At 38.7% G+C, this 20,838-nt stretch overlaps 1 protein-coding gene across 1 annotated transcript in view; it reads left to right on the top strand.

Annotated features, from left to right (window-relative positions):
• The first annotated feature begins 328 nt into the window (after positions 1–328).
• LOC149065922 (uncharacterized) overlaps positions 329–20,838 on the top strand; it is a 40,345-nt gene continuing 19,835 nt past the window's right edge. Inside the window, exon 1 of the mRNA XM_089253344.1 lies at positions 329–443. The gene's annotated coding sequence lies outside the window, so the exon portion shown is untranslated. The remainder of the gene's footprint in view (positions 444–20,838) is intronic.

Genomic DNA, 20,838 nt, shown 5'->3' with positions numbered 1-20,838 from the left:
AGAGAGCATTTTCCCGCCTAAAGTGAAGTCATAAGTTTCAGTTTCGTTATCAAAAACCCACCATAAAGTTTTTATCATTATTATTATCATCGCGATAATAATTGATAGTTATTTTTCTTATCGTTATCATCTTTTTCATTGTTTAGGGCGCACTGGATTGCGTGGGCGGGCGGGGAAAACAGCGCGCGCGCGTCATTACGACCCTCTCCCCCCCCCCAATCCCGCATAGAAAATTATTATTATTTGGCATGTGAAAAAATAATAATAAATTCTGCACGCGCCGTATCGCATCTTACGTACTTGGTAACTAAAACACCTAGTGGGCAAAACGCACGCACGTCGTAAGCCCTTTTTCCTCTCAAGTCTTCTTTCAAACATTCAAACAACAACAGCACAAAGCCAGCCTCTCCTTATCAGCACTTGACTCTTCTCGAAGATACGAGGTAAGGTGAGAAATGATAACAATAATAATAATAATAACAATGATAAACTCTGTCGAATTGTTTATTGTTTTTCAAATCGGGGAGAAATGAATATGCTGTAAATACAAATATAACCGCTCAATAATTTTTATATGAAGGAATATATTTATTTGCTCACCGCGACTCTAATAATAGAAATGATAACTATCGATAAATAAAACACATCGATAGTGATTTTTTTTTTTAATGATAATACTTGATAAAATAATCTTTTTGTCAACTAATATTATTATGACATTTTATCTGATGGAAATGTTTTTGACACAGTAGCTCTCTAATACGATCAATGATAACTGATAATAAAATTTCTTTCTCATATAACTTATTGGGAATTTTTTAAAACAATAATTTTTTTAATAATGACTCTAATAATTATAATAATCCTTCATCCCACACACAAAAAAGCGAAAATTTTCCACAGACACACTCTAATAAAATCAATAATAAAATAGTAAGTGATAAAAATTTTTTCGGCTGATATTGTATGACAGCAAATTTTTCTTTTACAATGATAACATTTAATAATGATAAAGTTTATCTTTATTGGAATTGTATTCCTTTTATTTTTTGATCCAGATATTATTTATTTGATTATTTTCAACTTTTGATTTCTTTCGTTACTAGTTTCATTGTATATATATAGCCTATATATTCTCAATAATTCATTTTTCATTTTTCTGAAATGGTATTTCTTTCATTTTTCTGATATTATTTCTTTAATTATTCAACTGTTGAATTCTTTCATTATTAATTTATTTATTCTCAATTACATTCCTTTGGTTGAAATGGTATTTCTTTCGTTTTTTTTTTAATATTTCTAGAAGAAATTGTTCTTCTTTCATTTTTATGATTATTTCGTCCATTTTTCTGATATTAACATTTCTTTAATCATTCAACTTTTCATTTCTTTCATTATTTTCCATTTTATTCCTTTTGTTTTTCTGAAATGATATTTCTTTCATTATTTCATATCTTTTCTATTTTTCTCAAATGATGTTTCTTTGATTTTTGACATCATATGTTTTTGACATTACAGTGGAACTTCGGTTAACGAGCTTAATTTGTTCCACCAACATGCTCGTTATTCGAATCAAACATCCCCATAGGAAATAATGGAAACTCAGATAATTCGTTCCACACAATTCACATAAAAATGACTAATGAAAACGGCATTCAATATAAATAAGTAAACACAATTATATATATAATACAATAAAATACACATGACAGGAAATAACGCCATAAATAAACATCAATACGCTAATGTTTACAAATCAGCTTATTCTAAACGACGAAAGAGGTAGGAAGACTATCGTTTAGGACGATTTAAGACTCACTGTTGTTTGCAAACTTATTCTGTTTTTGTGTGACTTTCAAAAAGAACCGTATCAAATCACGATTGCTTTTGAATGGTTTTTTAGGATTTCTGGGAAATGGGAAATTGCAGTGTCCGTTGGACAGATTCATTTCTCGCACACTGCTACAGCTTTATTTGGATGGTTCTTTTCTACAGAGTTTTGCACAGATTCCCCCCCACATTCTACACATATTTCTAATTTCATTTTATGTGAGGCATTTCTCTCTTCTTCAGATGAGATACCGTCCATAAATTCTTGCTGGTGGGTGCAAAAAAGATCCATTACTTCATCTACCGTCAACTCCAAGATATTTTTCACCATTAGTTCTTGAATGCCATCCTCATGCACCTCCAGTCCTTGGCCACAAGCACACGATTTCTTCGACAAGTAGTGGCTCTTTTTCATGAGCTAGACCCTCAAAGTCACAAATACAATGCCACGCAAGACAAAATGTCTTACGAGGTGGCTGAGGAAGAAGATGCCCATAAAGATATCCACGTTCAATAATGCAATCAGCCCACAGTTTTCTCCAAGCAAAATTTAAAAAATAACTTCAAGTGCACATACGCATGTCTACAATGCTACATCTAGTGTTGCATCGTAAAAGCATTCACACTCTCACATGTCTTAATTTTTTGTGTGAGGCACGCTTACCGGAGACTTTGGGGGAGAATATTACCCACAATTCTATAACACGTGTGTGGGCGAAAGCAAAAAACAGTCATCTCAGTTTCGATAACGTGGAAATCAACGTGAAGTTTTGAATCTTTTTTTTTTTTAAATGCTATTACATTTATAACGTAAATATTTGAATAATGTTATTGGTTTTTAATCGGTAATATTCAAAATAAAAATACATTTTTAATTTTTCACATTTAAGTTTTATAAATTTTATTTTTTTGCACATTTTGTGAAATTTCCTACCTTTTCTTATTGTCATTCTTTAATTAGTTTTCTTCAATCAAAAAAATGTTTCATTTCTCAGAGTTATATTAATTATTAATTATGTTTCCGAATATCTCCATGATTGTATTTTGTGCAGTTATACGCGATAGCAATATTACATCTCAAAGTATTTTTGGCTTGTTTCCTATTAATTAATTTTTTTTTTTGGCGGCATCAAGTATTTCAGTTGGGAATTAATTTTGTCGTTGCTCACGTGCGTAAATATCATGTTCTCTCTCCTGCCACCAGTGCCGTCTTAACGTCCACCCGGGCACGGCCCGAGGGCCTCAGGGCGCGGTAGCCCGGTCGATAAGATGCTCGCCTAAAGTACCAAAGGATGTTTAGAGGTGTCGCGAGTTCGATACCCGGTTCGTCCTTGTCAGAAAACTTTCCTGACACTGGGGTACAACAAAAAACGGCGACTTGACCGCAGCAAAAATTGCTACCGCAGGGAGTCCCCCATCGAGGGATTAGCGCACCAACCTCTCGATGAGTATGAAAAACAAGCCTGCCGTTCGGAATCGGCAATAAATTGTAGGTCCCGGTCTAATTAGCCCTCGTGTGCAGAAAATGACCGTGGTGCGACAAAAATAATCATGATCAACCCGAGGGCCTCAAGAGAAGAGGGGTCTCAGAAAAACAAGAAGTAGTTGAATTTTTCGAGAATTTTCTAGGTAGGGCTTTAGAAAAATCACTTGGCACGGGTTCCCATGATGCTCTTGAGACGGCTCTGCCTGCCACCCCCCCCTTCCCCATTGTAATTGTATTGACAGGCATTGTAAGTCAAGTATCACGCGTAAGCCAACGAAATTTCATTAATTTTGAAATTGTATTTCTTTCATTTCTCCGAATTTATATTTATTTAATTTATTCGAAACTATTTCATTTTATTTTTCTGAAATTATATTATTTTAATTATTTTGAAATAATTCGGAAATTACTCACCATTAATTTGAAAGTTCCACCAACTCCGAAATTCCTCTTCTAGCATTTATTCTAACATTACTTCTCGATTTATTCTAACATTATTTCCTACCTTAATTCTAAAACCCATATCTTGTATTTATTGTGAAACTATTTACTGTATGAATACTCAATTTTCAATCATTTTGGTTGCAATGATTGAATATTGTAGTTTTGTACCCCATAGTGTAGGCCTTTTGCTCTCTTTGGCCAGACTTTTTAATCGGGGAGGTCAGCTCGCATCTGCGCCGCCTATAAGTTGGGAACCGAAGAAAACCAACTTCACAGTGGACCACCACTTTGGGGCCCCCGTAGGGTTCGAAGCACGGTTAGACAAACTTTAAAAAAATCACAATGTAGCATAATTTGCTCAAAAGCGAACTTTTCCCATGAATTGGAAATGAATATGCTGCTATCTGTTGATGAAAATATGCAAATAATATAGAAAATTGAGAGCACATTTTGCACTGTTCAAAGAAAAAAAAATTCAAATTATTCATTTGTCTGATGAATTGCAACGGGCCTCGGTAGCCCAGGTCGATAAGATACTCGCCTAAGGTACCGAAGGATGTTCAGAGGTATCGCAAGTTCGATACCCGGTTCGTCCCTTGTCAGAAAACTTTCCTGACACAAGAGGTACAACAGAAACGGCGACATGACCGCAGAAAATTTGCTACCGCAGGAAGATCCTCATCGAGGGGTTAGCGCACCAACCTCTCCATGAGTATAAAAACAAGCCTGCCGTTCGGAATCGGCAATAAATTGTAGGTTCCGGTCTAAAATTAGCCATCGTGTGCAGAAAACGACAGTGGTGCGACAAAAAATGATCAAATCTAAAAATTTTCTACAACACTGAGTAATTTTTCGAATGGACCAATTTTCGAAAATTTTTCCCCCAGGGTTTTGATCAGTGATGGCCATCTAGTCTAAGGCCAGGATTGCACTATAAAAGTTTTACAAAAGTTAGTTTATAAAACTTGAAGAATGCAACCAATAAGCGTATCGGTTACATTCGAACAAACGCTTAAGTTTTATAAATGAACTTTTCGAAAACTTTTATTGCGTAATCCCGGCCTTAGGCTGGTATTAATATTACACTAACCTTGACAAATGCAGCCAATGAGCATATCAGTTACACTCGAGCAAATTCAACCGATAAGCTCATTGGTTCCATTCTTCAAGTTTCGTAAAAGAACGTTCATAAAACTTCAATAGTTTGGCCGAACGTAATTTCCGTTTATAATATTTTCCCCCACACATTCGAAACAAATGTGTTGCCATCTATTGGTGAAAATACTTACTGAAGAATATAGTGAGAAACATACATTTTTGTTTGAACTGCTCTCAAAATTTCCCATAAACTCTACAAATTTTTCCATATATTTTTTGCATGTCGTCGAAAAAAAATACGTCCCCGAGTGGAATTTTTATATACTTCGGGCAATAGATTTGTCCAGACTTGGTTCGAACCCAGGTCCTCGCGATGCGAGTCTGAATCCAGAACACTGTAAATTGGTGGTCCGTCAAATTGTCTCAAAGGTTTTAGCGGTCCTTGGGTTCAGAAAGTTTGAGAAACGCTTGACCGGGGGTTAATGAATAACAACTCTTACGGCGCGGATGGTCTGGAATCGCATTTCGTACAATATGGTGTTTGTATAGGACGTGGGACGCTCGATACGTCTTAATTGGTATTGGTGCGTGCGGCACGCTTTTGTGTTTGCAGTATCACCCACGCGTGAATAGGATTCAATGTACTCAATCATCATAAATCAATCGTCCATATTCATGCATACCATATCATTAATGGTGATGTCACACACTAAAAAACATGTCTGACACGTGTGACACTTGTTGCTGCAATTTCAATGAAAGCCTAAGAAAAAGTTTGTTTCACACAAGATTATGTTTCAATGCAAACCCTGTGTTTCAATCCACGCCGTTTATTGGAATCATATATAATGCTATCACTAGAGTATTGTTATTATTCCACCAAGTACGGAGCGGAATATAATTATAACATGGGGGAAAAACTTCGTTCGCGGGATTTCGGTTTATGTTATCAATTCTATTCCATTGTCCAATTTATTTACTTTTTTTTGTGTATTTTGAAATTATGTTTGAACCGCGAACCATTTTTTTTTCCCAAAAAACGTTATTGTTATCAAAACCTGCAAGACTATGGTAGGAGGTAGAGGGTGTACCCCCCTCTCTATTGTTGACAAAAATTCCATAATGTTCTGAACGGGTCGTAGTAGCCGCTACGATCCTAGTACGTTTAGACCTGTTTGTAATACACTTCCTATGGTGGACGGAAATTACAGGTTTAAAAAGAAAACTCTTTTCTTCAGTTCTTGGTCAGTTTCTTCCAGTTGACTAGATTCAATACCCCCTCCCCCCCAGGGAGTAAGCTTTCTGAAGGAATCAATGATATTTACATAGAGCGTTGTTTCTCAAAATCTTTCTGAACCCAAGAACCAATAAAATGTCTGAAATAATTTGACGGACCACTTGCGTCCCGTATTACGGGTTATTAATGTATTTTTGGCCATTCCGAATTTTTTTTTATGCATCTACCGTTTTTTTAACGGTGCTTATTTGTAATACTTAATAGAATCATGAATAATCAATATTTTTATAACATAAATTATCTCATAATAATTATGGCTATAAATGTAAATATCCATCTCATATATTTGTCAGGTTCAACGTTATTATAACAATAATGAATTGGTGATTTTGCCGACTTGTGGCATCGTTTTGTGATGAAAACTGGCGACGTCCCGTATTTCACCATATTTAAGATCGTACACTGGTGTTAGAAATTAAGAGAATTTGCAGACTTGGTCGATTATCTCTAGAACTACTGTATACCGATTTTAATGAAATTTGATATGTACATACATTGATACAATACACAACAAATAACCAGTCAATAATTGTAATACACACGCATGATCGTGCGTAACACTCGTTGGAGTCGGAAGGTATGAAACAGCGGTTGCAGAATAAACAAAAAAAATGGGTTAATAGATGGGTTAATGGGGGGTATGGTCCCCTCTCACAGATATACAGGTCTCGCAGCGTGATTTCATACTTTAAATAAGGTAGTTTATCATTTCCTGTGGCAATTGGTCCCACTCGTTCAGCAACGCTGTTTTCATTCCCTGGATGGTTCCCGGAGGGGAGTTGCAATTGCCCTCCCCAGTGCGTCCCAGACATGCTCTATAGGGTTAAGGTCTGGAGATCTGGCTGGCCAATCAACCTCTCTCATGAAGTCTTTTGGAAACAGTCACCCTTGATACACGGGTTCCTGTGGCTGCATACAAGTCACGAGAGAGTTGAGAAGCTGTAGCACTCCTGTTGCGCCTCGCTATAATCGACAAATGGCGATCTTCTCTGGCCGTCGTGGCTTTTGGACGACCTTGCCCAGGCTTTCTCTCGATGGATCCGGTATCCTGGAACTGTTTCCATAAGTTACACACGACACTGGGCGTTAAATTGAACTCTATACAAATCTGGACTTGAGATTGGCCTGCTTCTAGCCTCCCCACAATTCGCCACCTCATTCCATCATCTAAACGTTGGTGGTTACTCATTTTTACTGTTACAATTTGAAATTAACCGATTGCTGCAAAATAAAACCAAGAAACTCGCCGGGGTGTGCTAGCGAACGAAATGCGTCTTAACTTACGCTTATAAAGCGCGTTTCTCTACTGGCTCCGCCTACACACACGTGTACGTTTACGTGTTTGACGTACAAGATTAGCATTTTTTGTCTAGAAGCAGTGGTTTTACATTCAGTTCAGTTCTTTTCGTGAAATTCGATAAAATATGCAAATTCTGTTAATTTATTTCACCAGTGTAATTTGCGGACAGGCAAAAAAGAATTAGTGCGAGAAATAGTTTGCAGTCCGAGTAAAAAGAATAATAAATGAGAGGGAGAAAAATAATTGCGAGACCGGCAGAAAGGTGAAAAAATTAATTTGTGGGCCGGCAGAAAATAAATGCGAGAAATAATTGCAGGCAGGCAGAAAAGAAACGAATATAATTCTCAAACCTGTACTAATGACTGAGACAGAAATAAAAACCAATATTTGGACGGTGTAAAATTTAAAAATAAATTCACAATCAGGCCGTGCCGTCCAAGCTTATCCAGTGGCCATAGGGATTGGTAGAAACGTTTTGCGGACGGGCAGGGAATTCTCACGGACCAGCGGTTGAAGAAAACTTTTCTAGAGACAATGCACAACATGGGTGATTAGTATTTGAATTTCAAGCATTTTGATGTCATTCTCACCTGCTTATCTTGGAAACTGAAAGTAATGTTGCTCAAATTTGCAAAAATAATTATTCAATTTGTGGTGAGATGATGTTTTCGTGTGAATCAATTTTAAATTTCAGAAGATTTTCGAATTCGGGAATTTCGTTATTTACGAATTCGTCTTTGACCTGTTGTTCAGGAGCACCGTCATGCTCGTAGAAACGCCCTCTAGAGCATAGTTTAGAAAACGTTTTGCTCCATCGCCCCCTTCTTCAGAAATTTTTTTTTTCTCTTATCACCCTTCGACTCAAGCGAACGCATGGTCAAGGATCCTATATTATACTTGTGGCTTCATTGCCCACCAGGGGGCGATATTGCCCACTTTAGGAAACACTGCCTTATAGAGAGTTCGATGCTTACGCCAGATTTCTCATTCACAAGGTATTGATCGATTCCCTACAATTCAACCCTGCGTTTCGTTCATTCAAAAATTAGTATTACGGTTAATTGAGTATGTATCGAGTGAACGTGAAATACATAATGTGAAAGTTCAGAGACCTCTGATGAATAGTGTATAGGGGGAAATGCATTGAATCTTTTCTTCATGTCGGCGCCTCTGCGGTCCAGGAATTGATTCAACTTCTACAAACGTCGAAAGTTTAGCGGGCTGTGTAGAATTCTTATCTTCCAAGCCAGAATTCTGGACTCGGGCAGTTGGCCGAAGCGGCAGTCCTTCGTCTGGGGGCACGTTGTGATGTAATGCCACGGGCGGACCATTTGAACCGCGGTTGCATACGCTGTTATTAGAGCGTTTAAAACGCAGAAGATACACCGGAAACGGACCACATGCTCGGTGATGGAGATTGTTTTCTCTCTAGGCCATACGTTGAAGCGCCAATGACCACGTCGTTGCACATAATATGGATGTCATATATTTCAAAAATACAGCAACCCAATTAAAAATGCAATTAACACAAATTATAAACAATATATACACATGATAAATATTATACAATGCCCATAAAATGTATTTATGGTTGTCTTATTATAAGAATGGATATTTACCCCAACATGTTTATCGTATTTATTTTCAAACGTATCAATTGTATTACAATTTACTACCTCCGGGGGTAAGCTATTCCATTTATTAACAACCCTATTAGAGAAAAATTCCCTGCGACACCATAGCCTCGCATTGTCCCTCACCAATCGATACTGGTGTCTCCTTGTAAAAGCAGTCGATTGACGGTGTACTAAAAGTTCATGGTCCATCCTATCCATCCCATTGAAAATTTTGAACACTTCGATCGTATCTCCTCGACACCTGCGTTCATCCAATGTAAACATATTCAAAAAATGAAGTCTCTCTTCATAACTCAAGCCCTGTGTGCCAATAAGGACACGCGTAGCTCTTCTCTGCACCCCTTCAACCAAGTCTATATCCCTCTGTAGGTATGGTCTCCAAAACCTTACAGCATACTCCAGTCCAGGACGAACTAAGCCTCGAAAAAGCAGAAGAAGGACTTTAGGAGAACGCGAAGAGACCTTTTTGAAAATGAGACTATTATGATCCATAGAACGTGGGTTTTTGATTGGTAACAGACCCGAAGAGCTGTTTCCGGGTCTACCGGTCAACACACACAACTTAACATGTGTTCTGACTGCTGAAGATAAAAAAAAACAGAGCCAAAATACGGCCGCTGTGGTGGTCGAGTGGTTATAGTGACAGACTCGCGACCCGGGTTCGAACTCCACAGTGGTGGTTGGCTGAAGTTGGTTTTCTGTGGTTCCCAACTTCAAGGCCCAAATGCGAGCCGATCTCCCCGTTAAAAAGTCTCGCCACAGGGAGCAACAGACATGCAAACAGTACAAATATTCAGTTATTACACTTCTGAACTATAGATAGCAGCACTGAAAAATCAAACACAACACTAGATGCGCACTCAGGCTGATAGGTAAGAGGTACTAACCCCCGGCCCGGTAAACATAGTTCGCCATACAGGGTTCCCCGAAGAGAGCATTTATTTTTCTCCACAGAAAATAAAAAGACTTTACATCTTACCCCAGGGAGCACAAGACTGTTAGGTTAGGTAAACACACTTACACTTCCACCACAACTCGGGAAGTAGTAAATTGCCCTTGGTGATAGACCTGAGTTTTGCTCGATATGAAAGAAAGAAAAAAAAAGAAAATGCCAAAAAACACGCCGGAGATATTTTTACGTGATAATCGTGTAATTAATGGATGATTAATTGTCAAAAGGGACAGCCATGAAGTTTTTTTTAAATAACGTTTCACAATTTGACCACAAATGTTGTCAAATCGGAAATTATACCTAGCACAACTCCGGTCTATCGTTATGGGGGCAATTTACTGCCAAATATGTTTCGCCACTAGTATGAACGTGTATCTATAACATTTCGAGTGCGTATGTAGTGTTGTGCGTGAATTTTCGGCCCATTGTGTGTGAGTGTATGTGTGCGGTGCGTGCCAGGATGGTTCAATGCGTTAAGTGGACTATAACAGTTGTAGTCCATGGAAATACAGTCCATGAGTCGTCTCACATCCAGTACGAACATGAAGAAACAAACGCAAATATTCGTCATTTTCAACAACAAAATGAAGGAGGAAATGTGTTTAAAATAGTGCCACCATCTATACGCGAGAAATACAAGTATAAATATATCATGTTTGTATTTTTTCGTGAAATGCTTTGGATTGATAACTATTTTCAAAGTTACTATTGACTGATTTTTGATTTTTTCCTAAATTTCAATATCGAAAATTTATCTGCAAAATAATTGAAAGCAATTGTGAAGCTTTTAAATTTTCAAAAAAATTAATTATTTCTAATATAAAAAATAAATATATCTATTAGCTGCTATGACGTCGAATGCATAATTTTGCAGCACTTTCTGTTCCTATGGGCAGGAATTGCATGTCGAAAATTACAATTTAAAAGGAAAATGCCATTTTCTAATTACATTTAATTTATTTCGGGACGGTGGAGGATTCCTGTCGCGTAGGGCAATCCTGCACGTACAGGACAACTGACCGCTGCAAATGGTAAACTGAGTTACTGAGCTGGTTAATCCTGACAGCAGAAGATGACCATACTGTGACGGTCTCAAGAAATGACAAAGCCGAATTAGAATCGGTGTCGCTATGCCCCCCACCCCCACCTTTTTCTTTAAACTGCTCGAAATATTGTAGGAATGGGTGTAGCAAACTGGGGAGCAATATATTGGTGAAGTTGCAGTAAAACTAAATAGCCGCTGTGCCGTCGGTCGTGTGTTCATCTAGTAGCATGTATATCACGGGCCTAAATCACTGGGTATAAGATACGACTGAGCATGAGCATTATTCTCTTGATACCCTCTGTAGCAGGGGTTCTTAACCTGTTGTCCAACGATCCCTTGAGGATCCTTGAAAATTTTTCAGGAAGTCCGTGAGCTTTGGTGAAGAATAATTGACGCATTTTATGCACTGAATATTAATCAAATGGGATAATTTTATTTTGTCAGTTGAAACATTCTGGAGTTAAGCTAGTTTGTGAGCCCACAAAATAGTAATTGGAGCATGTTTGTCGGTACAAATAATGAGAGGAATAAATGAATGAATAAACATATATGTTACTGCCAAACTCCGAAGTTGGCTACTTCGCTAAGTGGCCAGCCTAGTTGACCCGGCCAACGTCAGAATTTCGGGCTTTCGCCGCGTTCTTTAACCGGCTCCTATATATCGATACATATGCATCCCTATATCGATCCCTATGATTCGGAGTCATCGCCGCGTTGGCGTATTTTTTTTTGTTTTGTAATAATTATGGCCATTTATTATTAGCTAACCATAATTATTATAGATGGCAACCCAAATGATCAAAGCAATTTGAATATCGATATCTTAGTGATACATATATAAGGATGTATAGGGATCGACATATAAGGGGCTGTCCAAAGCCTGGATTTCGGACATTGGCCGGGTCAACTTCGAGCTTTGGCCGTAACATATATAATATAAATAAATAAGCGGCAACCGGAATGGAGTTGATAGGCAAAGAAAAAAAGAATTGGCATTTAGCGGAGTTTGCAAAATTAAAGAAAAGAATTACATTAGAATATAAAATAAATAATTTAAATTTTCTGGAGTTAACACAAACAGGATTTCAAATTTATAAGAAAAAAGATGTGCATGAAAATTGTTCACTAATTAACGGAGGAAATAAATTAAATATTTTTTGAAATATAATATATAGGAATATTTCTTGCAAACGAATTATATGCGGCTTTTGTACCTTCACGCACCAACAATATTTACGACTGGTTTTGTTGCAGTTCTTTAACAATGAACCATAGCCCAATTCTATGGGCCCGTGCTGCCTGCTTCTTTACGATAAATCAATATCGTACTCATGTTTAAGACCCCATCTTAAAAATGTACAACCTCTGACAATAAAGTTCGGTGAATGAAGTCAGAACGGCCGATCTGGCAACACTGGCGAAGCAAAACGCTGCACATGCGTAGCGGCAGGTGTTGACCATCTGCCGCCACCGTTGTTCAGTTGAGCGTCGTTTGTGTTCCGTGCAGTGGCGTCGGAGCCGGGGGTGCTGTGGGTGCTCGAGCACCCACGGAAGTTTGTAGAACGGGTTCGAGCACCCACAGAATTGATTCAAAAATCGAAATTTCCTACATGAATCTCAAGACGGGCACCCACAGGTTCGAAACACTTCCGACGCCCCTGGTTCCGTGAAAGACTTTTTTTACAAAGTGCTTGTTTAGTGCGCTGGTTCTTAACTGAGAACAGGAAAATGAACAGGAAAATCCACAAGGAATTTCTACCTACGACCTCAGTACGCGCAACAAGGTTCATGGTTTCTTGTTCACGACAATACTCGCCCTCACACAGCCAATATCGTCAAACAGTTCCTGGCAAAAAAGGGGGTGGTGCAAATTGAACATCCACCATACTCGCCAGATCTCAATCCTCCAGATTTCTTCCTATTCCCACGACTCAAACTTTCTTTGAAAGGAAAGAGATTTGACGATATTCCTGACATCCAACAAAACGTGACGAGGCTTTTGAACTCCATCCCAAAAGAAGACTTCTTGCAAAGTTTCCACGACATGTATAGGAGATCTCAGCGGTGCATAGTAATGGGAGGTGACTATTTCGAAGGACAGTAAGGTGACTTTCGTTAACATTTCATCTACGTTAATGTTACAGGACTATTCACCGAACTTTGTTGTCAGAGGTTGTATTTATCTTAACAGAGCCATAAGTGACTTAGTATATTGTTTTCTCTTCATAGTATCAATTTATACTGTTATTTTCCCGATTTTTTTTTTTTTTGCCAACCCTCCTTATCGTATTTTAAACTGTTATAAACATACAAATATTATAGAGGGAGTATCTTTAATTGATTGAAAAGTGGAAATGTATGCGTGAGTTTATTTTCTACCCAGAACTCCCTTTTGTGTGACGAAAATTGTCGAAGTATTTCTGAAGTATATCCTTCCCCAACAAGTAATGCCATAATTCAAACTAGATTCCACTAACGCAAAATAAAGCAGTTTTAAAATGGATTGAGAACATTCATTCCTGATAAAATGAAATTTTCTAATGTTGCGACTTAACTGTAAACTCAAATAAGTAATATGTTTTTTTCTGGATAGTTTTAAATCCAAAAAAAAATCTCCAAATACTTAAAGGTGCCTATTCAATTGTGCACATACAATCCGAGATAAAACCATCTGTCTGCATCTTAGGACACCAAAATCATTCAAAGTACCAGAACCAAATAGCATAAATTTAGTTTTATCCACATTTAATTTTAATTTATTATTTTTAAACCAGATGTTATTCAAGATCATTTTGCATGTCATTTCTCAAGTTAATTGACGAGCTTTCAGAGGGGAAAAAAACTAAATCATCAGCAAGAACCAGTGATTTTTCCTTTCTAATTAAAGTTACGCAGGTCATTTATGTACATTAATGATGTAAACTGAAGAGCCAAAAAAACTGGTGCACAGGCATGCGTATGCAAATAAAGAGATATGGAACCAATCAGGGTACGGCGCTGCGGTCGGCAACGCCTATATAACACAACAAGTGCCTGGCATAGTTGTTAGATCGGTTACTGCTGCTACAATGGCAGGTTATCGAGATTCAAGTGAGTTTGAACGTGGTGTTATAGTCGGCGCACGGGAGATGGGACATAGCATCTCCGAGGTAGCGATGAAATTTGGATTTTCACGTACGACCATTTCACGAGTGTACCGTGAATATTGGGAATCCGGTAAAAAAATAAATCTACGACATCGTGGCGGCCGGAAAAAGATCATGCAAGAACGGGACTGACGAGAATCATTAGACGTGACAGACGTGCAACCCTTCCGCAAATTGCTGCAGATTTCAATGCTGGGCCATCAACAAGTGTCAGCGTGCGAACCATTCAACGAAACATCGTCGATATGGGCTTTCGCAGCCGAAGGCCCACTCGTGTACCCTTGATGACTGCACGACACAAAGCTTTACGCCTCGCCTGGGCCGGACAACACCGACATTGGACTGTTGAGGACTGAAAACACGTTGCCTGGTCTGACGAGTCTCGGTTCCAATTGCTTCGAGCTGATGGACGTGCACGGGTATGGAGACAACCTCATGAATCCATAGACCCTACATGTCAACAGGGGACTGTTCAAGCTGGCGGAGGCTCTGTGATGGTATGGGGCGTGTGCAGTTGGCGTGATATGGGACCCCTGATACGACTCTGACGGGTGACAGGTACGTAAGCATCCTGTCTGATCACCTGCACCCATTCATGTCCATTGTGCATTCCGACGGACTTGGACAATTTCAGCAGGACAATGCGACACCCCACACGTCCAGAATTGCTACAAAGTGGCTCCAGGAACACTCTTCTGACTTTAGACACTTCTGCTGGCCACCTAAATCCCCAGACATGAACGTTATTGAACATATCTGGGATGCCTTGCAACGTGCTGTTCAGAAGAGATCTCCACCCCCTCTTACTCCTACGGATTTATGTACAGCTCTGCAGGATTCATGGTGTCAATTACCTCCAACACTACTTCAGACATTAGTCGAGTCCATGCCACGTCATGTTGCGGCACGTCTGCGTGCTCGCGGGGACCCTACACGATATTAGGCAGGTGTACCAGTTTTTTTGGCTCTTCAGTGTACATTTGGAATTAAAATAAGTACCAAATAGGTCCAAGTACTGATCCTTGAGGAACATGAAATGTAATTTGTCTATTAGAACTCAAAACGGACTTCACTTTCACACTTTGAACTCTGTTAGTAAGATATGTTTTAAAATTACTACATTTTCAAGTTTGGTTAGAAGGGTATAGGTCCGTCGTTTTCATTTTATTTTCATCAGGAGGTCCGTTTATGTTCTTTTTGACTTTCACTGAAATTTTCAATGAGGGTGTCATTATCTGTGGTGTCAGGTTCAGTTTGTACATTGTCGTCTATATTTAGGTAATCCTCACAACCAGTTCCGTAACTAGGATTTCTGTGAAGGGGGGGGGGGGCAACATGATTTCGCTGCCCCGACCACCCCAAAAAATTCGATGATTTTCCCGCGTAAAATTTTCCACCTAAATTTTGCTGCCCGGGCAATTTTTCTCTTCTTTCGCCTCCCTCTAATTCCTGCCCTGCTCAGCACTTGCGACCACGGAAAGCAGCTTGCATACAATTCTGTAAGTCATTGCATATCATTTGGAAATCTAACCATTACACTGATTTCTCCCGTAGAAAAGCCTGCTTTACCGAAAAATATTGTTATAATTCCAGAAAGCAACTGTTTCACTACATGTGGCTTTCCGAAAAACCCCGGCATCGGATAACAATATAACATCGGGTGCATCCTAAGTACCGTAACGGTTTTTAAAAATCCAAGGGTGGGTGAACTCGCACTGGCAAGCAGTCATTGCATTAAAAATTTCGGCAGAAGAACTAATATTTTGTATGATCCTTTGGCCAATTGGTCGCGGGACAGTCGAAGTATTTGTGTGAAATTTTCCGTCGAAGGGAAAAATTTTCCTTTCCGTTCCCGCGTTAGACACAGGTCCCATTTAATACACGTTTTTTAATGTGTTTTGGCATTGAAATCGCGGGACAGCGATTTTTTTCCGTTAAAGACAGGTTTCCGATTATAATACAGGTTCCGTTGAAGACAGGTTTTGCTGTACATATACCTACCCAGCAGGCATAAAGTTTTGGCCGGATTTTGAACAAGGATTTTCATAGAAGGTGTTTCATGAGCTGAAGCTGGTCATCCACGCATATTGGTTGTTAAATTTTAAGAAACACGACACCAGCTTTGTATCAGAGAAAATTCCAGACGTTCAGAGAAAGTCCCCATTTCTACAGGAAAAAATTTTATTACTCTCACTGTACCTGCATATATACAGGTCCCTCCATAATTAAATGACTCTATTTTAAAGTAGACTACAGGCGGAACCAGTCATCAGAAAAGCGTGAAATTTTGTGGAGGACTTCATGAAGTGATGGGAATTTGTTTCGGGGGTGGGATTAGTAGCAAATGTCGCCACCAGAGGGCGTTTCACTTTGAATACCTGTAGTTAAGACGCCTTCATATATAGTATAGTGTATATATGGGTTCTACCTGTAGTAAACATGCAAATTTATGTGATGTCACACAGCAGCTGTTGTAAAACCAAGAAACATTCGCGGAGATCTTGTTTCTCAATGTGTTTGCTGCTCACAATGATGATAAGTTTACGAGATAGCGCTTTCTTGGTCAAATTGTTTTACCAAAACAGCAATTCGACAGTAACTGGTCTACGGAAATGTCGGACTCGGAAGAGGATTCAAAAAGGTCCAATGAATTTTCCAAAAAACTTTCGGAGTATGGTAACAAAATTTGGAACCACAGGATCGTTGGCTCTTCGTCCTAGAAGAGGAAGAAAGCCCGTTTCTATAGACGCAGTACAGGAGGTTTCACTACGGGTGGAAGAAGACAGAGCTCCAAATTATCGTGGTAGCACTGATGTCAGGCGTTGGATAGGTCATGTACAACTGTCCATAAGATCATGCGGAATATCCTCCGATATCATCCGTACATACTTTCACTTGTGCAGCGGTTGCTTCCACATGATTATGACGCTTGACACCGGTTCTCACTGCAGTTTCCAGCTCGCGTTGAGGTCGGTTCAGAACGTCCTAAAATATCCTCTGGACGGACGAAGTGCATTTTTACTTGGGTGGTGCAATGAATACTCACAACTGCCGAACTTGGACCAGAAAATCTGCACGCCATCTTAGAGGCTCCGTTGCATTCACCAGAAGTGACGGTATGGTGTGGATTTACTGCGTCATTTATTCTCGGTCCCTACTTCTACGAGGAGTTACGTTCCACAGGTCCAGTGACACTTTAGATCACCCGGAAGCGATATGCATTGCTGCCACAAGACGAAATTGTTCCGGCTTTGCAAGCACGTCACTGCCTTGCAGACACAATCTTTATGCTAGACGGAGCTCCTCCACATATTGTAGTGCGTGTTAAGAATGTTCTTAAAAAACGCTTTTTACCAGCACTTCTCTGATTTATGCCCCCCCCCCCGAACCTTTAATTTATGCGGTTTTTGGCTTTGGGGGCATTTGAAACGTCTGGTAAGTGGCCATTGAAATATTACGTAAGCAGATTTTTAGCCATTTTTGACACCCCCCCCCCCCCCCGTCAGCAAAATTTCGTCAGCAGCTTAGAATATTGCATATCTTCAAAAAGGGGTGGTTGATGACGTAAGCAACTTTCAAACCCCCCTCCCCCTTGTCATCAAAAGTCAGCAAATCCGAAACCCCCTCCCCCTCGATGCTGACGTAATACTTGAATTGCCCCTAAGTCGTGGCAATCCAAGAACTTCACCTGACATTAAAAGCAGCATTTCACGCCACGTGCTGAACATTTCCCCGCACATACGTCGGTCGGTTGTGGAACATGCCATCTTGTGGCCCATATGTGTCGTTTCTTAATAAAACGCTCTCTGGCGGCGACATGTGCAACTTATTTCATAATCACTTCATGAAGCCCTCCACAAAATTTCATAAAGACTGGTTTCAACTGTAAGGCTACTTTAAAATATGTTCTTTTAATTATGGATGCCCTGTATATAGTTTTCCATATTTCCCTCTCCAATTTAAAAATTTACTGGAACTGTTTTGCCATCTAGTGAGGAAATATAATTACTCACGATACATTTTTTTTCTTGAGCAAGAAAAAATGTTCTCACTACTTTTACATTTACTAAACTAAAAATGTAGCTTTTTGATGAATTTATAATACTTTTAATAAAAATTTAAATTAAATCAGATAATATTCGAAATTTTCAACTAACGATAACTAAATTTTTGACGAACATAAGTTTTTGAATTATTTCAATTCTGGAAGGATTTTAGTTGTTTCAATAGTAGCTTCCTGAGAGTGAGGCGATAATGTGTGAGGTTTCTGATTCTCTATCCTTACTTCCTGTTAAATGAAGAATCGTGCAGTCCTGACGGCTGACTCATGTTTGCTTGCGTGAAATGTCTCCGGAAAACGGGGAGTCGAATTTGGTCCTCCTTTTACAATTTTCCCTAAAAATCACATTTTTACCCCTTTATTCGTAAGACGCAATTGAGATGTATACATAGCAATTTGCTTATAGTCAGCCTAGAATGATATGTTTTCTAAATATTTTGTCACGTGGCAAACTACAGATTTTTCATGTCTGGGAATTGACATATATGCTATTGGAAAAAGTCCATATATATTCATATATATATATATTATTTTTTTCCAGAGACCGGTTCAAATTCGGATTAATCATGAATTCTACGAACTTAACATGTTCCCGTTTGTGAAATCTTTCAGGCTTCGGGTTTTTAAAGTAGAAAAGCCTGTGAAATGCAGGTCAAATGCAAATTTGGGAGATTTCCCATTGCCGTGATTGATAATCAAAACTGATTCCCATGGGAGTTTAATTGTTATTGAAAAGAATACCTGTGCTTAAAAAGATTCCTCAGTCCGGAAAATTCACCGACATCAGTTTGAACGAGTGAATAAATGAACGAGTGAGCAAGTGAGTGAATGAACGAGTGAAAATGCCCCTCGATGTCTGGTAAGGATTTACTCATCAGCATCTCGTAGATTTCCTACAAAGGAGGATCGAAACAATTTCGGGCACAGAATTTGCCCCGCGTTTTTTTTGTTTTTTGCCCTCCTTCGTGCCCTAGTGGCAAGATTCTCGTCTTCAGAGAATTCGCGGAGTTACCGTCAAGGTCAACGGGTTCAAATCCGGGATGAAGCACGTAAAAAACACGTTCTTTACCTACCCATCGACAGATGGCGCCTGCATTTCACACCCAATTCCAATTGAATCAGTGGTTTCGAAAAGGGCACGAGTCCACAAAAGCTAATTTTCGGAAAACAACAAAAATCTGATTTACAGGCAAATTTTCAGTTAAAAAAAAATTAAGGGATCAATATCTATTATAATTGTGCATAAAATACCTTTTCTAGGTCATAATAGCTGTTACCGTAAGTCCGTAAAACAGGAAAAGACTGATGCCTTTTTCAAAAATCATGACATGAAAACAGTAAACACTTTGTAAAATTTTTAATATACACTCAAACCCGTTTTTGTGCGGTGGATAGAGACCGCATAAAAAAAGTCTCACGTAGAAAATAACTCAAAATCTTAAGAAATAACTAGAAATTGCTTTTTTTAAACGAAACCAAATCTCGCCAAACCTTTTGGAATCTGATTTAGAAAATACACATGCGAACATTTTTAAATATTTTATTTACATATGTACTTATTTTACACGTACAAAACTGTTCAAAATGTATAACCATTATCCTTCGTAGTCTGACAATACGCGAATTTTCTTGTGGTAAACTGGTTCACTTTCGTCACTTGAAGATACTAACTACCTCGCACTCGTTTAGAGTCGACTTTTTTTCAGTTACCCAATAGTCGGTGATCAGTTTTTGCGATGACTGTTGTTTCACTAGACGCTTGTATATGTCTCGGTAGCCAGATATACAAGATTGAAGCTCCTTTTGGAATTTTGAAGTTCTTTCAGAATTGGCATCGATTGCAAGAAAATGACCTAATTTACTGCAAAGTTGGAGTCCTGCATAGATTTTATCTGCTGTCATATAATCGGGTTCTTCTTGCCCATCAGTAACATCTGTTACGTAATTTATGATGTCATCATCCCTTACGGTTTCATCCTGAATCATTTCGACAAGATCATTTCCACTGAAAGTATTGAAGCCTCCGCCGATGCCATGTGCTAGCGTAACGATGTGATGAAATATCAAAAATCGAAAAAACTAAATGGCCGATCATACCTACTAATTTCTTTTATTGATAACTTCGTCAGTTATGTTCTAATTTGATTGAAATTTTCATAAACCGCACAAAAACAGGTTTGAGTGTACAATCAAAATTAAACCAGTAAACAGAACAGGGAGTATCTACTGAAGATATAGGATGGAACTGTATTGAAGCATAAAAAATACAAACGTTCAAAATAATGTCAAAACAAACTTTTATTCATTGTCCTCGCCATCATTGGTTGGCCAGTTAGATATCTCGTCATAAAACTGCGTGTACTCATCTGGAACATATCGTTGAAGTTTTTTGATGTCCTCAATTTTTTTGGAGTTTATTGGGCACTTATCAGTGCAGGCTTTTTTCAGTAGGAAGCTGAATAGGATCAGTTTGTTTTTAAGCAAGTCTGAAAGTATGGGATCCATCAGTCAGTCCATCCATATATTCATTAACCTTTAACACA

This window comes from Pholcus phalangioides, unplaced genomic scaffold (genome assembly GCF_987345545.1).
Source record: "Pholcus phalangioides strain wild (caught in Gottingen) unplaced genomic scaffold, Ppha-v1.0 ptg000037l_1, whole genome shotgun sequence".
Taxonomy (NCBI): Eukaryota; Metazoa; Arthropoda; class Arachnida; order Araneae; family Pholcidae; genus Pholcus; species Pholcus phalangioides.
Note: the sequence above shows the minus strand (reverse complement) of the source record. Positions and strands in the feature narration are given on the sequence as shown.